The sequence below is a fragment of the Oncorhynchus mykiss genome, chromosome 10 (genome assembly GCF_057628025.1).
Source record: "Oncorhynchus mykiss isolate SJ-2025 chromosome 10, ASM5762802v1, whole genome shotgun sequence".
NCBI classification, from domain to species: domain Eukaryota; kingdom Metazoa; phylum Chordata; class Actinopteri; order Salmoniformes; family Salmonidae; genus Oncorhynchus; species Oncorhynchus mykiss.
The window spans coordinates 22,969,543-22,986,823 of record NC_143031.1 but is presented as its reverse complement, the minus strand read 5'-3'; the positions used below and the strand labels follow the sequence as shown (position 1 = coordinate 22,986,823).

Genomic DNA, 17,281 nt, shown 5'->3' with positions numbered 1-17,281 from the left:
GATTGAATGTGTTTTCAGGGCTTTATGAAAAAGATAAGAGGTATAGAGAGAAAGAGGTAGATTTTATTTTTTGGTATTTCCTTTTTTTTCATCCAACCTGACTCACCACTTTGCTCAGAGATATTTATAGCCAGTTATTTCCTTTTCCTGTTTGGCTTTCCCCTGTTTGCTCATGAGGAGAGGAGTGGAATATTCTTCTTCTGTCAGATCTGACTGGAGCAGAGGGGAAATCTATGTTCGAAATAATCAACTGACACAGCAGTGTAGCAGTGACTAATAAAAAGTACAAAGATTGTATATGTAGTATGGGTTGTATGGTGTTCACTCACATTTGTAAGAGTAAAATTGTGGGTGTAAAGTATGGATATATAGTATATGGATCATTGTGTGTGTGTGTTTGTATATGCATGTGTGTATTGTTTTGTGTGTGCATGTAAGGGTGGATAGGGTGTCATTCTGTGTTTGTATTATGTGTGTTTATGTCCGTGTGTGTCCCGTGCTTTGTCTGCTACAGCTGCCTATATCAGCTGCTTGCTCGTTAAACGTTGGGTGTAAACCCCTCGTGACACCATGCAGTGTCCTGTTACCCCTATGGGAATACCTACAATTGTCATCCAAAGCTTCCTTAACTCCCTGGAATTCTACAGTTGTTATCCTTAAACAACAGTCTTAGCCATACTGACCTGAAAGTAGGCCTAGTCCCAAATGTTGAGCTTAGAATAACTTATAAACCTACAAATGTATTCTATGCTATTCCAAATGTTAAGTACATAGTCTGTGTTTCAAAAGAACCCTGCAAACTGTGTGATGGTGAAAGAGGAAATTGTTTGCACTGTACGGGTTCTATTTCTGTCAAAATGCTTGATTACTGCTATTGATTATGGCCAAAATACGTTCCTTCCCTGAAATAATCATCACCTACATAGTTAATGTCATATTACATTTTGAAGATATACTCTATATATGCCTCTATAACATTGTAGGTATTCCCATAGGGGTAACATAATACAAACACTGAATGACACCCTATATATATATATATATATATATATATATATATATATATATATATATATATATATATATATATATATATATATATATATATCATATATATAGGGTGTCATTCAGTGTTTGTATTATGTATATATATATATATATGTGTGTGTGTATGATTTTGTTAAGACAATGGAAAGAGATGAATTGTTAATGTATAGGCTTTATACTGTAAATGTGGAAGTACCATTCTTTGTTTCTTATTGCACCCTGTAGATGGCCAAGTTACCTCACTTCCTGTTTGGCCAGAATAAAGAAACATTTATAATTGTACATCCTGCTTGACAGTGATCTGTGTGATATTCTGGTGTACAGCTGTAAGGGATGACAGACATATTTAGGTCCCATTTTGTGTGTGCAGATACCACTGTAAGGATTTTATATTGAGTTCATTTTATAGATACAGATAGATTCAGTTTGGTGTTTGTTGCAAGCATGGGGGGTCAAGTTTATGCATTGGGTTTTTGAGTTTGGGTGCATGTGCTACAGAACTCGGCATTATACAAAATGAATTAGCTTCTTCATGCCCTGCGTCTTAGTGTAGAACAACCAAGCAAACTTTTCTTGTTTTATGGAAATTAAATTATGGCATAATGCCACTTTCGTTATTAGAACAGAGAGACTGTGCATATGAATCAGTCTACTGTTGTCATAGTAACATGAAGCACTAAACCTTGGAGCAGCTGTTGTTATGGCAGGCTTTGAACAGCTGGGGGGCTATTGCTGGCAAGGGATTGTGGGAAATGAGTCTTTTGGTCCTCCCTGCTCACCTTGACCTCCCTCCTCCTCCGAAGAGGAGAGTTTGGGGATCTTAAAGAGGTCCATCTGGAATATTCCACTGTGTACTGAGTCTGTGTATGGTTATAGGATATTTATTGAACGTTCAGAATGCATAATAATGCTATCTTCTCTGAACATGTTTGCCTGAAACTATAACAAACTACGTACTCCACAAAATGAATGGTAAAAAAAAGTGGAGCAAATGAGCTGGATTGTCTCGTAACGTGGGGCCGCAAATGAGTTTGAAGCATTCGAATGCATCTCGTTATTCGAGAGCAAATGTTGTACACGGCTGCGATAAAAACTCACTTGCAGGAAGCACAACTTGTCCAATTCCTTCAGCATTAATCAAGTCAAAGCGTAACCCGAGAGCAGCACCCCATCCTCCCACTGTTCGCTTGAATGAAGAATTCCTCGACTGGGGGACTGTGCATGTGTGCGTGAGCATGTGTGCTAGGCCTGCTCGCATGAGGCGACGTGCCAAACTCCTTGAGACTCTGAGACCGAGACAGTGATTGTATGTGAGAAAAATCAAACACCCCACCTCCCCCCTCCCAAGTCAGGCAGGCCCACTCTCTTCTCTCCATGTCTGTTTAGGGGCCCAGCCAGCCGGCCGGGCTGACAGGCCTTAGTGGGGCCGGTGTGGTGGTCTGCTGCTGCAGGAATGCTAATGCTTCCTGCTTCCTCTGTGGTTTGTGAGAAACACGGTGATTAGCCCTCCAGCCCCCCAGGGGGAGCCTCTGCTGCTTCAGCCCCACTCTAATTCACTTTGCCGTCAACAGGAAGGCCGGTCCAGGGCCCCAGGGGGGTCGTCCTGGAGGAAGACTGGGGGGACTCTTGGGCCTGGGCAGGCCTGGCGGCTGAGCGGCCAGAGAGGAAGGCCACTGTTGGCCCTTGAGCTTAGAGGAGGCTTCTAGAGGGATTACAGACCAGGCTAAAATGTTTTCTTTGTAGCTAGAGGAAACCTGAGAAATGCCCCCCCCCCCATCTTCCTTGGGTGACAGTAGTGTTGGTGAAGTGAATGACCCAGACTAGAGGCTACATCACAATTTTATTTGAAAAAGCCTCCTCTCCTCATCTCCTTTCATGAGCATTGGTCTGACATGAACCTAAATGGTATTGATTTTTTTTTACATTGAACCTAAATGGTATATGGTGGAATAAAGTTCTATCCAGTTCTATCCAGATCTATCACTTGTTAGTGGTCTTGAAGTAAAGTAAACAAAGAAGCCATATAACTGCTACAGTCTATACATCCATCCTCCCCCTGTCTGTTATATCTCCATTCTTCAAGCTCCCTAGCCAGTACCTCACACAGTCCCCATTGAGCCATCTTCAGAGTTCGTTCTGCTAGGTGACCTAAACTGGGACATGCTTAACACCCCGGCCGTCCTACATTCTAAGCTAGATGCCCTCAATCTCACACAAAATATCAAGGAACCCACCAGGTACAACCCTAAATCCATAAACATGGGCACCCTCATAGATATTATCCTGACCAACTTGCCCTCCAAATACACCTCTGCTGTTTTCAATCAGGATCTTTTTTTATTTTTTCTGTTTTTTATTTCACCTTTATTTACCAGGTAAGCTAGTTGAGAACAAGTTCTCATTTACAACTGCGACCTGGCCAAGATAAAGCAAAGTAGTGCGACACAAACAACAACACAGAGTTACACATGGGATAAACAAGTGTACAGTCAATAACACAATAGAAAAAAGAAAGTCTATATACAGTGTGTGCAAATGGCGTGAGGAGGTATGCAATAAATAGGCCATGGTAGCGAAGCAATAACAATTTAGCAGATTAACACTGGAGTGATAAATGAGCAGATGATGATGTGCAAGTAGTGATACTGGTGTGCAAAAGAGCAGAAAAGTAAATAAAAACAATATGGGGATGAGGTAGGTAGATTGGGTGGGCTATTTACAGATGGACTATGTACAGCTGCAGCGATCGGTTAGTTGCTCAGATAGCTGATGTTTAAAGTTAGTGAGGAAAATATAAGTCTCCAGCTTCAGTGATTTTTGCAATTCGTTCCAGTCATTGGCAGTAGAGAACTGGAAGGAAAGGCAGCCAAAGGAGGTGTTGGCTTTGAGGATGATGAGTGAAATATACCTGCTGGAGCGCGTGCTACGGGTGGGTGTTGTTATCGTGACCAGTGAGCTGAGATAAGGCGGAGCTTTACCTAGCAAAGACTTATAGATGAGCTGGAGCCAGTGGGTCTGGCGACGAATATGTAGCGAGGGCCAGCCGACAAGAGCATACAGGTCGCAGTGGTGAGTGGTATATGGGGCTTTGGTAACAAAATGTCGCTCTTGCTGCGGGTAATTCCTTGATCCACCTCTACTCAGACGATATCATTCTGTATACATCTGGCCCTTCTTTTACACTGTGTTAACAAACCTCCAAACGAGCTTCAATGCCATACAACACTCCTTCCGTGGCCTCCAACTGCCCTGAAACGCTAGTAAAACTAAATGCATGCTCTTCAACCGATTGCTGCCCTCACCCGCCCGCCCGCCCGACTAGCATCACTACTCTGGATGGTTCTGACTTACAATATGTGGACAACTACAAATACCTAGGTGTCTTGCTAGACTGTAAACTCTCCTTCCAGACTCATATTAACCTGTTGAGTGTAGGGGGCAGTATTTTGATGTTTGGATGAAAAACGGACCCAAATTAAACTGCCTATTTCTCAGGCTCAGAAGCTAGAATATGCATATAATTGTCAGATTAGGATAGAAAACACTCTAAAGTTTCCAAAACTGTTTAAATATTGTCTGTGAGTTTAACACTTCCAACTAGGAAGTGCCTCTTATTTTGAAAGCTTCCTGTTCCATTGCATGCCTTCCCTCCATTTAAAGGGATATCAACCAGATTCCTTTCTCTATGGCTTCCACATGGTGTGAACAGTCTTTAGAAATAGTTTCAGCCTTTTATTCTGAAAAATGAGCGAGAACGATCACATCGCGTCAGTGGATGGCTGGGTGCCAGCAAAGTTTTGCATGCACAACAGCTTGGAGCAGACATTTTCTCTCTCTCTTCCATTGAAAAAGTTACGGTCCGGTTGAAATATCATTGATTATTTATTGTTAAAACAACCCGAGGATTGATTATAAAAACGTTTGACATGTTTCTACAACCTTTACGGATACTATTTGGAATTTGTGTCTACCCCGTTGTGACTGCTCGAGCCTGTGGATTTCTGAACAAAACGCTCCAACCAACTGGAGTTTTTTTGGATATTAAAATAATCTTTATGGAACAAAAGGAACATTTATTGTGCAACTGGGAGTCTCGTGAGTGCATACATCCGAAGATCATTGAAGGTAAACGATTCATTTTATTGCTTTTCTGACTTCCGTGACCAATCTACTTTGCTGCTAGCTGTTTGTAATGTTTTGTCTAATGAGAGAGATGTCCTTACACAAACGCTTGGTTTGCTTTAGCTGTAAAGCTTTTTTGAAATCTGACACGCCAGGTGGATTAACAACAAGCTAAGCTGTGTTTTGCTATATTGCACTTGTGATTTCATGAAAATTAAATATTTTTAGTAATTTAATTTGAATTTGGCGCACTGCAATTCAGAGGATGTTGACGAAAATGATCCCGCTAACGGGATGGTTGCGCCAAGAAGTTAAGCATCTCCAATCAAAAATCTAATCTAGAATTGGCTATTTCGCAACAAGCCTCCTTCACTCTCACAGCCAAACATTGTGATAATGTTGCGTCTAGGTGGTAGGTATAGGAGTCAGGCGCAGGAGAGCAGGGATGTCCCCCAGTGCGAAAACCTGGGCCTCGCTGCGGTGGTGGTCAGCACTTGCCTTCTGCCGCCCCTCAGCCCATTTAAGGTACCCGTGGGCGGCCTCCCAGGTCTCCCTTGAGTGCCTCACCCAATCGTCCACCACAGGAGCCTCGGTCTGGCTCTGATGCCATGGTACCAGAACCGGCTGATAGCCCAACACGCACTGGAAGGGCGATAGGTTAGTAGAGGAGTGGCGGAGTGAGTTCTGGGCCATCTCTGCCCAGGGGATATACTTCGCCCACTCCCTTGGCCGGTCCTGGCAATACGACCGCAGAAACCTACCCACATCCTGGTTCATTCTCTCCACCTGCCCATTACTCTCGGGGTGAAAGCACGAGGTAAGGCTGACTTAGACCCCCAAATGTTCCATTAACGCCTTCCATACCCTGGACGTGAACTGGGGACCCCGATCAGAAACAATGTCCTCAGGCACCCTGTAGTGCCGGAAGACGTGAGTAAACAGGGCCTCCGCAGTCTGTAGGGCCGTAGGGAGACCGGGCAAAGGGATGAGACAGGACTTAGAAAACCGATCCTCAACGACCAGGAACGTGGTGTTGCCCTGTGACGGAGGCAGATCGGTTAGGAAGTCAACCGACAGGTGTGACCACAGCCGCTGTGGAACGGGAAGAGGTTGTCTCTGGGCAGGTGCCTAGGAGCCTTGCACTGAGCGCACACCGAGCAGGAGGACACAAACCCTCACGCCCTTGGCTAAAATGGACCACCAATACTTCCCACTAAGACATCGCACCGTCCTACCGATCCACAGATGACCAGAGGAGGGGGACGTGTGAGCCCACCAAATCAGCCTGTCTCGAACCTCCAGCGAAACGTACACCCGTCCAGCTGGACACTGTGGTGGAGTAGCCTCTACATGCGATGCTCACTCGATGTCTGCGTCCACCTCCCACCTCACCGGTGCCACCAGACAAGAGGCCGGGAGGATGGGAGTAGGATCGATGGCCCGCTCCTCCGTATCATACAGTCAGGACAGTGCGTCTGCCTTAGTGTTCTGGGAGCCTGGTCTATAGGAGATGGTGACCATAAATCGGGTGAAAAACATAGCCCACCTTGCCTGAGGGTTCAGTCTCCTCGCTGCCCGAATGTACTCTAGATTACGGTGGTCAGTCCAGATAAGAAAAGGGTGTTGAGCTCCCTCAAGCCAATGTCTACACACCTTCAGGGCCCTGACGACAGCCAGCAACTCCCGATCCCCCACGTCATAGTTTCGGTGGCGTACCCGAGCGCTGTGAGAGCACGGCTCCAATCCCAGCCTCGAACGTGTCCACCTCCACTATGAATGCCAAAGAGGGATTCGGATGCACTAACACGGGAGCAGAGGTGAAAAGAGCCTTCAGGCGACCAAAAGCCCTGTCCGCCTCAGCCAAGCTCGCCAGACGCACCGCACCCCCCCTTCAGCAGTGACGTAATGGGAGCAGCCACCTGCCCAAAACCCTGGATAAACCTCCGATAGTAATTGGCAAACCCTAAGAACCGCTGCACCTCCTTTACCGTGGTTGGAGTCGGCCAATTCTACGACCACAGCTGGTACAGGAAAGGCCCTCTCCCCCGGTCGCCCTCGCTGCAGCACCTCCTAGCTCCATGGCCGTTGGAGTGGAGGAGCTGGGGGATGAAACTGACAGGACACGTTCTGGACGTCCGCGGGTCGCCATCAAGTTGTCCAAACGAATTGACATGTCTATCAGCTGGTCCAAGGGGAGGGTGGTGTCTCTACAGGCTAGCTCCCTACGGACGTCCTCGCGCAAACTGCACCTATAGTGATCGAGCAGGGCCATGTTGTTCCGTCCCACGCCTGGTCGAACACGGCCCGAAAGCGGCGGGTGAACTCTGAATAGAGGTCCCTCGCCGAGTCAGGATCGTCCCATACCGCGTTGGCCCACTCCAGGGCCTCCCTTACGGAGTCGGGTGAACGGTTGCCAGGTATAATTCCATCTGGATTAAGAACCCCTGGCACCCGCCGCCATCCCATTGTACTCTCTCGGGAGTGAGGCAGGCAACAGGGTACATACAGTATATACACACAGAAATTAACGCAAATGAAACCAGGTGTGAAAAATAACCAAAGACAAAACAAACAGAAAAGGAAAAAGGGATCGGTGATGGCTAGTAGACTGGCGACGCCGAGCGCCGCCTGAACAGGGAGAGGAGCTACCTTCGGTAGAAGTCGTGACAAACATACCCTCGTAAAACTGTCTATCCTACCGGTCCTCGACTTCGGCGATGTCATTTACAAAATAGCCTCCAACACTCTACTCAGCAAACTGGATGCAGTCTATCACAGTGCCATCCGTTTTGTCACCAAAGCCCCATATACCACCCACCACTGCAACCTGTATGCTCTCGTCGGCTGGCCCTTGCTACATATTTGTCGCCAGACCCACTGGCTAAAGGTCATCTAAAAGTATTTGCTAGGTAAAGCTCCGCCTTTTCTCAGCTCACTGGTCACCATAGCAACACCCACCCGTAGCACGCGCTCCAACAGGTATATCTCACTCATCATCCCCAAAGCCAACAACTGCTTTGGCCGCCTTTCCTTCCAGTTGGAGACTTTTATCTCCTTCACTAACTTTAAGCATCAGCTAGCTGAGCAGCTCACCAATTTCTGAAGCTGTACACAGCCCATCTGTAAATAGCCAATCCAACATCCCCATATTGTTTTTATTTACTTTTTTTTGCTCTTTTGCACACCAGTATTTCTACTTGCACATCATCATCTGCACATCTATCACTCCAGTGTTAATTTGCTAAATTGTAATTACTTCGGTGCTGTGGCCTATTTATTGCTTTACCTCCTTACTCCATTTGCACACACTGTATATAGATTTTGCTGTTGTTACTGACTGTACTTTGTTTATCCCATGTTGTTTTTTGTCGCACTGCTTTGCTTTATCTTGGCCAGGTCGCAGTTGTAAATGAGAGCTTGTTCTCAACTGGCCTACCTGGTTAAATAAAGGTGAAATAAAAGTAAATACAGGTCTTGGTAAACGTAGGCCGTTCAGAGCTCCGGTGTTAGCAGGTAGCTGCTGGAGTCGCTAGCCTACTGGGAGGACCACCACACTCCCACTGACAGGAGACACGACTAGCCGGTCAAGCAAAAGATCATGTGCCCAACCCTAAATGGATGATTGAACTTAAATCTGTGCACATTAACTGACTGCACTGCACCATAACTCCTTGAAACTTGGGGAGTCCAAGAGCCTATGGAAGTACTAGGCACAAAGGAGTTTCTCACAGAGACAAAGGGTCCTTACAGCCAAGAAATTCTACATTCAACATATTTACACACATAATATGAGGGTATTTTCATGACAATACTGTAAAGATAAGAAATATCCGTGGACCACTATCATTGCAAAATTACAATAAAATACTTTGCTTACTCATGTGTACAGTATGTGGGATATACTGTATGTTAAGAAGTGGCTTTATACATGTGTACCCACACAACACTATTTCCTGTTTTGTAGACTTTGTGTGGAGGACCGGACACTAAGGCGTGGAAGAGCAGACAACGACAACATTGACTACTGCTTTGTTGCAGAGGGCAAACTAACTGTAAGTTTTTCCATCACCTTTTCACAGTCCTGAAATAGGGAAGTAACACACCAATAGTGTTTGCCTGCCAAGAGCACTTAGGACCTCTGAACAGAGTGCCAGATGTAATTTGCGAACCGATTACAAACCAATGTAAAAACAACATGTAAAGTGTTGGTCCCATGTTTCATGAGCTGGAATAAAAGATCCCAGAAATGTTCCATATGCACAAAAGCTTATTTATCGAAAATGTTTAACACAATTGTGTTTACATCCTGGTTAGTGAGCATTTCTCATTTGCGTAGATAATCCATCCACCTGACAGGTGTGGCATATCAAGAAGTTGATTAAACAGCATGATCATTACAGCACCTTGTGCTGGGGACAATAAATGGCCACTCTAAAATGTGAACTTTTGTCACATAACACAGTGCTACAGATGTCTCAAGATTTGAGGGAGCGTGCAATTGGCATGCGGACTGCAGGAATATCCACAAAACCTGTTGCCAGATAATTGAATGTTCATTTCTCTACCATAAGCCGCCTCCAATGTTGTTTTAGAGGCGAGCGGTTTGTGTGGGCGAGCGGTTTGCTGATGTCAACATTGTGAACAGAGTGCACCATGGTGGTGGTGGGGTTATGGTATGGGCATGCATGAGCCTCGGACGATTGCGTTTTATCAATGGCAATTTGAATGCACAGAGATACCGTAACGAGGTCCTGAGGCCCATTGTCGTGCCATTCATCCGCCTCCATCACCTCATGTTTCAGCATGATAATGCACAGCCCCGTGTCGCAAGGATCTGTACAAAATTTCTGGAAGCTAAAAACGTCCCAGTTCTTCCACGGCCTGCATACTCACCAGACATGTCACTCTTTGAGCCTATTTGCGATGCTCTGGATCGACGTGTATGACACCGTGTTCCAGCTCCCGCCAATATCCGGCAACTTTGCACAGCCTCTGAAAAGGAGTGGGACAACATTCCACAGGCCACAATCAACAGCCTGATCAACTATGCGAAGGAGATGAGTCGCGCTGCATGAGGCAAATGGTGGTCACACCAGATACTGACTGGTTTTCTGATCCACGGCCCTATTGTTTTTAAGGTATCCATGACCAACAGATGCATATCTGTATTCCCAGTCATGTGAAATCCATGGATCAGGGCCTAATGAATTCATTAAAACATTTTGATTTCCTTATATGAACTGTTACTCAGTAACAGCTTTGACATTGTTTTGTTGCATGATGCGTTAATTTTTGTTCAGTATAGAGTCTCATGAAAATGTCGGTAGAAAATGGGAGATCCACATTAGGTGCAATGTGTGTGACCCTTAACTCTTGAAGTCTTCTTAATTAAAGCTGATGTTTACATACTGTATGTTTGTTTACAGCACCATTAGAGAAGAGGTTTATTTAGCAGGGCCTAAGTGTAGTGTTTAGGTGTTTAGGTGTTTAAGTGTTGTATATGCATGACTAACATCTGTTATATCTAATTCTGTCGAATTGCCTCTTAAGACTAAGAGCACACAATTAATTGTAACTCCTACCTTAAACAAACTGCCATGCAAGAGTAGTTCAATCTCTTTGATTTACTCAACTCCTTCGTGGTTCGGTTGAGGTAGCACAACATCAATCATTTAAGGCCTCTTCCTAATTACGCCGGCTAAATTGTATTTCCAAATTGGACTTTTTAAAGTTGTCTTTACTTTTCACAGGGAGTTCATTTCCCTAAGTTTGGATGCAGCCTTTTCCCATCTTGTTTTTAATAGCAGTCAGATACACTCTAAAAACACTATTTATGTCTTTAATGGCTGAGCGGGCCAGGATGGAATTGACTGGAGTTGACGAGTTCTAAGAGAAGCTGTGGGGGGAGTTCGAGACGAGGGCTTTACCGTGACACTATAATGACAGGCAGCAGTGAGGTGAACTCATTTTTTATCAAGGGGGGAATAGGATGAGAAGGGAGGGTGGAGGGCAGAAAGAGAGGGAAGTCTCTTTAATTGAGTGTGAAAGCAGCTGGGTATTCCGAGCCATTTCCCGCCACAGCAGTGGTGCATTGGTGCTACCCGTTTCCATATCATCCTAGCCCTAATCGCTCCCAGCCCCTGCTTCCTCTCTCCAGCCTCTCCTCTCCTGCCTGGATCCTTCGAAGCCCTGTCGAGGATTGTCTTACGCTTGATTTTGTTAGACCTAACAAGATTTCGCTAATTAAATCTCCTCATGGCTGGAGTCACCATCTCGCCTATCGTACAGAGCGATTGTTTGTATAGATCTTTTTAGACAAACAAACATTTTCATTCCGAAGGCAGGGGGAGAGGAGAGGAGGGGGGTGTTGACGGGATGAGGCCTGTGTTGCTCTTTCCGCTCCTCCTATTTTGCGCCAAGCTGCTTGACTGCATTTCTGATAGTCCTTATAGGCTTTTACCCAGGATTCAGTGTGAGGGAAGAGGCAGCCATCCGCACCAGGTACCACTGTCTCTCCTCAGTGGAATGGCAGCCATGAGATGATAGCACAGATAGAACAATAAGCCAGATGTTTCACCGGTTGTATACATCTGAAGCATCCGGTTGGCATTTCCACTCACCACCAAATGGCAATGAGAAGAAGCCCAGTGGCCGGTAGTGGGAGGAGATGGAGCGAGATGGATTTTGGGCGACATTCTGCACATTTTCTCTGTTCCCAAAACTATACTGAACAAAAATATAAACGCAACATCAAATCAAATCAAATTTTATTTGTCACATGTGCCGAATACAACAGGTTTAGGTAGACCTTCCTGTGAAATGCTTACTTACAAGCCCTTACAATGCAGTTCAAGAAAGAGTTAAGAAAATATTTACTAAATAAACTAAAGTAACACTTCATATGAAGAAATCAGTCAATTGAAATATATTTATTAGGCCTTAATCTATGGATTTCACATGAATGGGAATACAGATATGCATCTGTTGGTCACAGATACCTTACAAAAAATGGGCCTCACATTGGGCCTCAAGATCTCATCATGGTTTATTTGTGCATTCAATTTGCCTTAAATAAAATGCAATTGTGTTCATTGTCATTAGCTTATGCCTGCCCCTACCATAACCCCACCGCCACCATTGGGCACTCTGTTCACAACGGTGACATCAGCAAGCCGCTCACCCACACGACGCCAGACATATGGTCTGTGGTTGGGAGGCCAGTTGGATGTACTGCGAAATTCTCTAAAACAACGTTGGAAGCTGCTTATGGTAGAAAAAAATGAACATTCAATTATCTGGCAACAGCTCTGGTAGACATTCCTGCAGTCAGCATGCTAATTGCACGCTCCCTCAAAACTGTGCACAACATTTTAGAGAAATAAGGTTTTTGTGCGTATGGATCATTTCAGTTCATGAAACATGGGACCAACAGTTCTCATGTTGCGTTTAGATTTTTGTACGTATAGAATCTGTTACGAACAGAGTGGACTACATTTTGTAGACTTTACTCTTTGCCAAAAGTAAAAAAATACATTGTTTAGAAGGAGTGCAAGGGGTGAAATGAGTTATTGCACACGTGCACTTCACAAAGTAGGCTTTCCCTAACAGAAATATGCAAATACATGCTAGAACACACCAATAGGATCTCGCTAGCTCATGCTTGGCTCTGCCCACCTCCTTGCTTGTTCTGCCCACTATGATTAATTTGCTCCCATTGTAAATGACAGGCTGTGGTTTATCTTGGGTTAGTTATAAAACATATTTGATGATAGTCTCTTATGAACCCTGTCAATGGCTTTCTAGCTCTTTCCATTCCTTCACATCAACGTGTTATTTTATCGATAAATGAGCAGCGATCATGCAGCTTTTACTATCCTGATAAGCACAGCCGTTCACCCAATCCACACCGGTCTGTATGGATTAATAGAAAACCTTTTGACATTGATATATGCTTTCATATGCACATATAGTATGACCAATTCTAAGATGGATAGATGCATAAGAATACAAATATTGTCTTTCTCTCCTGTAGTTCCCTTTGTTGTCATTCCTAACAAGGAAACAGCCTGTAAAACTACATGCACTAAAAAGGGGTTTCAGTAACCAAAATGTCCCTATCAGTCCCAGTGTATATCTCAAGAAGTCTCCCTGCATTGTATAGCACTGTGTTGTGGTGTTCTAGGGGAAGTGTCACCGGGTGGGCCCAAGTCTAAACATAGGCGATGCCTGGAAGGGGCCTTGAGAGCGTTGTTGACAGCAGCCATTTGTCCTGCTATTGTGGATTCCCCCTCAGGAGGCTCTCCCCGACTATTGTGGGAGCAGACCTCCTGTTTCCCGCTTAGGCCCTGCACACCCAGTGCCAGGCCTCGCAGTCTCTCTAGCCAAAGGCTCCATTGTAACCCCCTTCCACCTCCTACCTCTAGTCTCCTCTTCCCCTCCATGCCTGCATCACCCTAAGTCCCTCTTTGGTTCGGTTCTATCCAGACCTCTGCCACCTCTGTCACCATTGTCGGTGGTGTGGGCAGGCTGCCCGGTCCTGGCAGAGGTGTCCCCTGGTAAAGGCCTGTGCTTGGTGATCAGGTTTCTTCCACCTGTCGCTCAGCTTAGGGAGGGAGGGGATGGAGGGAGGGAGCCAGGGGAGATGCCCAGGTATCTGGCACCAAGCGGGGCTTGCCATGTGCCAAAAGTACTGGATCCAATGTTCTGGACCTTTCATTTAATCTCATTTAATTTAATTTCTCCACTGTGAAGTTCTTTATCAAGGAAGACAAAATAAATGGTGGTAGGGAATTGTATTGTTAGCATTAGTGTTAGCATGTGGCTAATGACTAGCATCTCAAAGCCAGAGGTTAGTTACAGCTAATGTTGCATTGTTGGAATCAAAGCTGTGTGTTTAATGTTTTGATATGTCAATACAAGTGTTTAAGGAATGCCATTAGGACTCCGATGAGTACCTTGTGTACAGTTTCCTGCTCACAAAATTGTATCTAGCATATGAAGTATCTAGCACATGCATAGCAAGGTTAGCATAGCATAGTACCGGTACCCCTGTATATAGCCTCACTAATGTTATTTTACTGCTGCTCTTTATTGATTTGTTATTTATTTATTTATTTTTCACTTAGCTATTTTTTACTTAACACTTATTTTTCTTACAACTGCATTGTTGGTTAAGGGTTTGTAAGTAAGCATTTCACTGTAAGGTTGTAATCGACGCATGTGACAAATACAATTTGATTTGAATTTGGAGAGGGAAGCCATTAAATAGATAACATCTAAAATGCTCACTCTCAGGTGAGTCAACTAAGCTTATTTTAGATTGAAGCACCTGACACCTCCCACTGTCTTTACAGACAATTACATAGTGTACGTTGCCATTTCCAATCCCACAAGGAAATCCAATGTAAACCCTCGAGAAAGTAATTTAGCCTGCACTGCCTCCATACATACCAAGCCATATTAGTGGATAATCTGTAAAACTGTGAGCCTAGGGTGCCGCGTAGGCCTAGGTGCCGCGTAGGCGCATTTTCCAAATGTATTAAACGATTTAGCTGTCATTTCGATAATGGAACGAAAAACGGAAAAAGGTAACAAATTGGAGTACGCCTGTAAATATAGTCCTGCAACTTTTTGTTGAGCAATCTCAAGTTAACCTGTATGCCTTTTATCATAACTGTTAGCACACTAGCTACCCCGCTAGCTCCCATCCCATCTTTCTTGCCATCTCAACCCTCACCCTGCTAGATACCCAACCCTGCTCTTGTTACCCCACCTACCCAGCAACCCTAATTCTAATTATGTTGATTTAACTTAGCCACAGCCCCCTCCTCCATCCAAACCTCCATCTGAATGGAAGCTTATTAGTTGGATTTTTTTTTATTATTCCCCTTTTCTTGGGGTCCCTGTCGGCATTTCCAATTACTCTCACCGCGCGGCTGTAATTGCCTCCATGCTAATGGCCGCCAGACAATCGTGCTAAATGAGGTGAGGCTGAGAGGCTGCGAAACCGACTTCATTAAGAGCTAATGGGATTTTATTGGGGGGACTGAAGACCCAGCTCATCATAAAGGGACGATGGAAGGAAAACAAAACAGATGGAGAGGAAGAGCCGAAAGACTCTGCGACGGAGCTCCCTGCGTAGGCAGCAAAACACTACAACTATAACCTCACCTCACCTCACCACACCATCAACCCCCCACCCCATCCCTGTAAAACATTATAGCGTTATTGAAAGGCCTGGAGGGTGGAAGGTTTTATAGAAAGTCTGTAGGCTACCACTTGTGTCATTGTATTTCAATTATAGTAAAACGTTTTTTTCAGAATGTTTATTTGTCTTTGTTAAAAATAATTCTAGCCTGTAATTATGTAGCACTTAACACAGAAAAAAACATTATTTCACTTGCAATCTTCTCTCTCGATTTTAAGCAGATCAATACCGAGTCAAGTTGGTAATATCACAGTTAATTTTTTTATCAGCTATATGTACAACAAATACAGATACTAACTAATTCAGTATATTAACTCATTTAAAAAAATAGTACTGGTGAAACTTCCAGACAGACAATGCCCTGGTTTTAACCCAGTTGAGGCATCAAACGTGCTGCGCTGAGATTCAGTTAGCATTCGTATATCTGTGCAGTGGGGGATATGGCCGTGCTTGATGCACTCTGAAACAAGGAAAGTGCTCAACTCAAAAAGAGGGCACACAAAGTGCTACAAGAATTTAACAGCAGCAACGTTTGGTTTTGTACATATTGTTAAAATACGTTTGCAAGTGTTGGGTTTATGTATTTTATAGGGGAAAAAGATATGATAACTTCTTCAATGTGCAGATGATATCTATGGAATGGAGATGAGTGAGATAGCCAATCACTGCCGATGGGCAGCAATGTGATGCATCTCGTGTTAAGATGTTTTCCAACCCAGACATGTACAGAATGTATACAGTATGTATGTATTTGGTACAGATGCCAATGAAATGGATTTGAATATTCCCTCGTCTGTCATCAGTCTGCCCTTGGTATGCATGTAAAGTTTGTCCACCATTTTGGAGAACCCCTATAGGAATTGCTACATTGTGAAGCTTGCGGTTGCGGATCAGTTGCCCATACTTTAATCCTCTGCGCCATCTTAATTCTGCTACGGTTGGCCTGCTGTGGGATTCAGCTCAATGGGCCTTTTGGCTCCTCTGTAAGAGGGTCCTGCCAAAATCTATTACACGGTGAATAAAGCTAAGTGTTCACCTGCAGGAGCATTTAGACCCAGTGTGTAATGGATACTGTAAAGTGAACATCAGCTACTAATCTGACTTTGCTCCATTCTGTCGCCATTCAAATATCTCGGCTACTCATTCACAGGAAATGAGAAATCGTGATTTGCACAAAATACACAACTGTTTGGGATCATAAACGACATGTTTCTAACTGACTGACTTGTCCTAAGCAAAGTCTCTCAAAAGACAATTGAACGATTCAAAGTTTCCTGGCCTCCTGAAAAACTTCCAGTCCAACTTTACTCTCTTGCTTTTCTTCCACATATTCCTTGTCTTCATCCACACAAGACAGTGTACTCAGTGTGTGTACCCAGTGTTTGTTCTGGGTGGTTGTAGGCCTGTGCTGGGTCCTGCAGCCGATTTAGCCCTGGTCCTGGTAGTAACAGCTGTTCTCCAGCTGCCAGTAGCTCCTGCTGGGAGTAAAACAGGCCCAAACCTCCAGGGTCAGAGCTGTGGTATGGCGGTCTCCACGGCAACTGGCGGAGGATCTAGAGCCCTGAGAAAAATCCTGCCACTGAGATGAGAGAAGCGCTATGGCTCGCCTCTGAGCACAAAACAGGGGAATGCGAGCGCTCCCGAGCGGGGAGACAGGGAGAGAGAGAGAGAAGTGGATAGAAGGGAGTGAGGGATGGGGAGAGGAGGGAGAGAGGGAGAGAAAGAGGATCCGGAGAGGCGGGTGGAGGGAGGGAGGGAGTGAGAGAGAAGCTTGGTTTTAGCCCTGACAAAACAGCAGTTGTCATGTTAACCCAACCCCCTCCTCCTTCTCCCCTTCCTTCTCTCTTTCAATCTCTCTTCAACCCTTCACCTAGCTCAGTTATTCCCCACAGGGAGTGAGGCTAT

The 17,281-nt window shown here is 44.8% G+C and overlaps 1 protein-coding gene across 4 annotated transcripts in view; it reads left to right on the top strand.

Annotated features, from left to right (window-relative positions):
- LOC110533517 (homeobox protein PKNOX2) overlaps positions 1-17,281 on the top strand; it is a 118,416-nt gene that overhangs the window by 14,952 nt on the left and 86,183 nt on the right. Inside the window, exons 1-2 of one of the 4 annotated variants that reach the window (XM_090186163.1) lie at positions 3,893-5,172; positions 9,134-9,221. The exons of 1 other annotated variant lie outside the window; for it this stretch is intronic. The gene's annotated coding sequence lies outside the window, so the exon portion shown is untranslated. Of the gene's footprint in view, positions 1-3,892; positions 5,173-9,086; positions 9,222-17,281 lie in introns of those variants that run through there. 2 more of the 4 variants (XM_021617805.3, XM_021617804.3) reach the window with 2 other exon arrangements.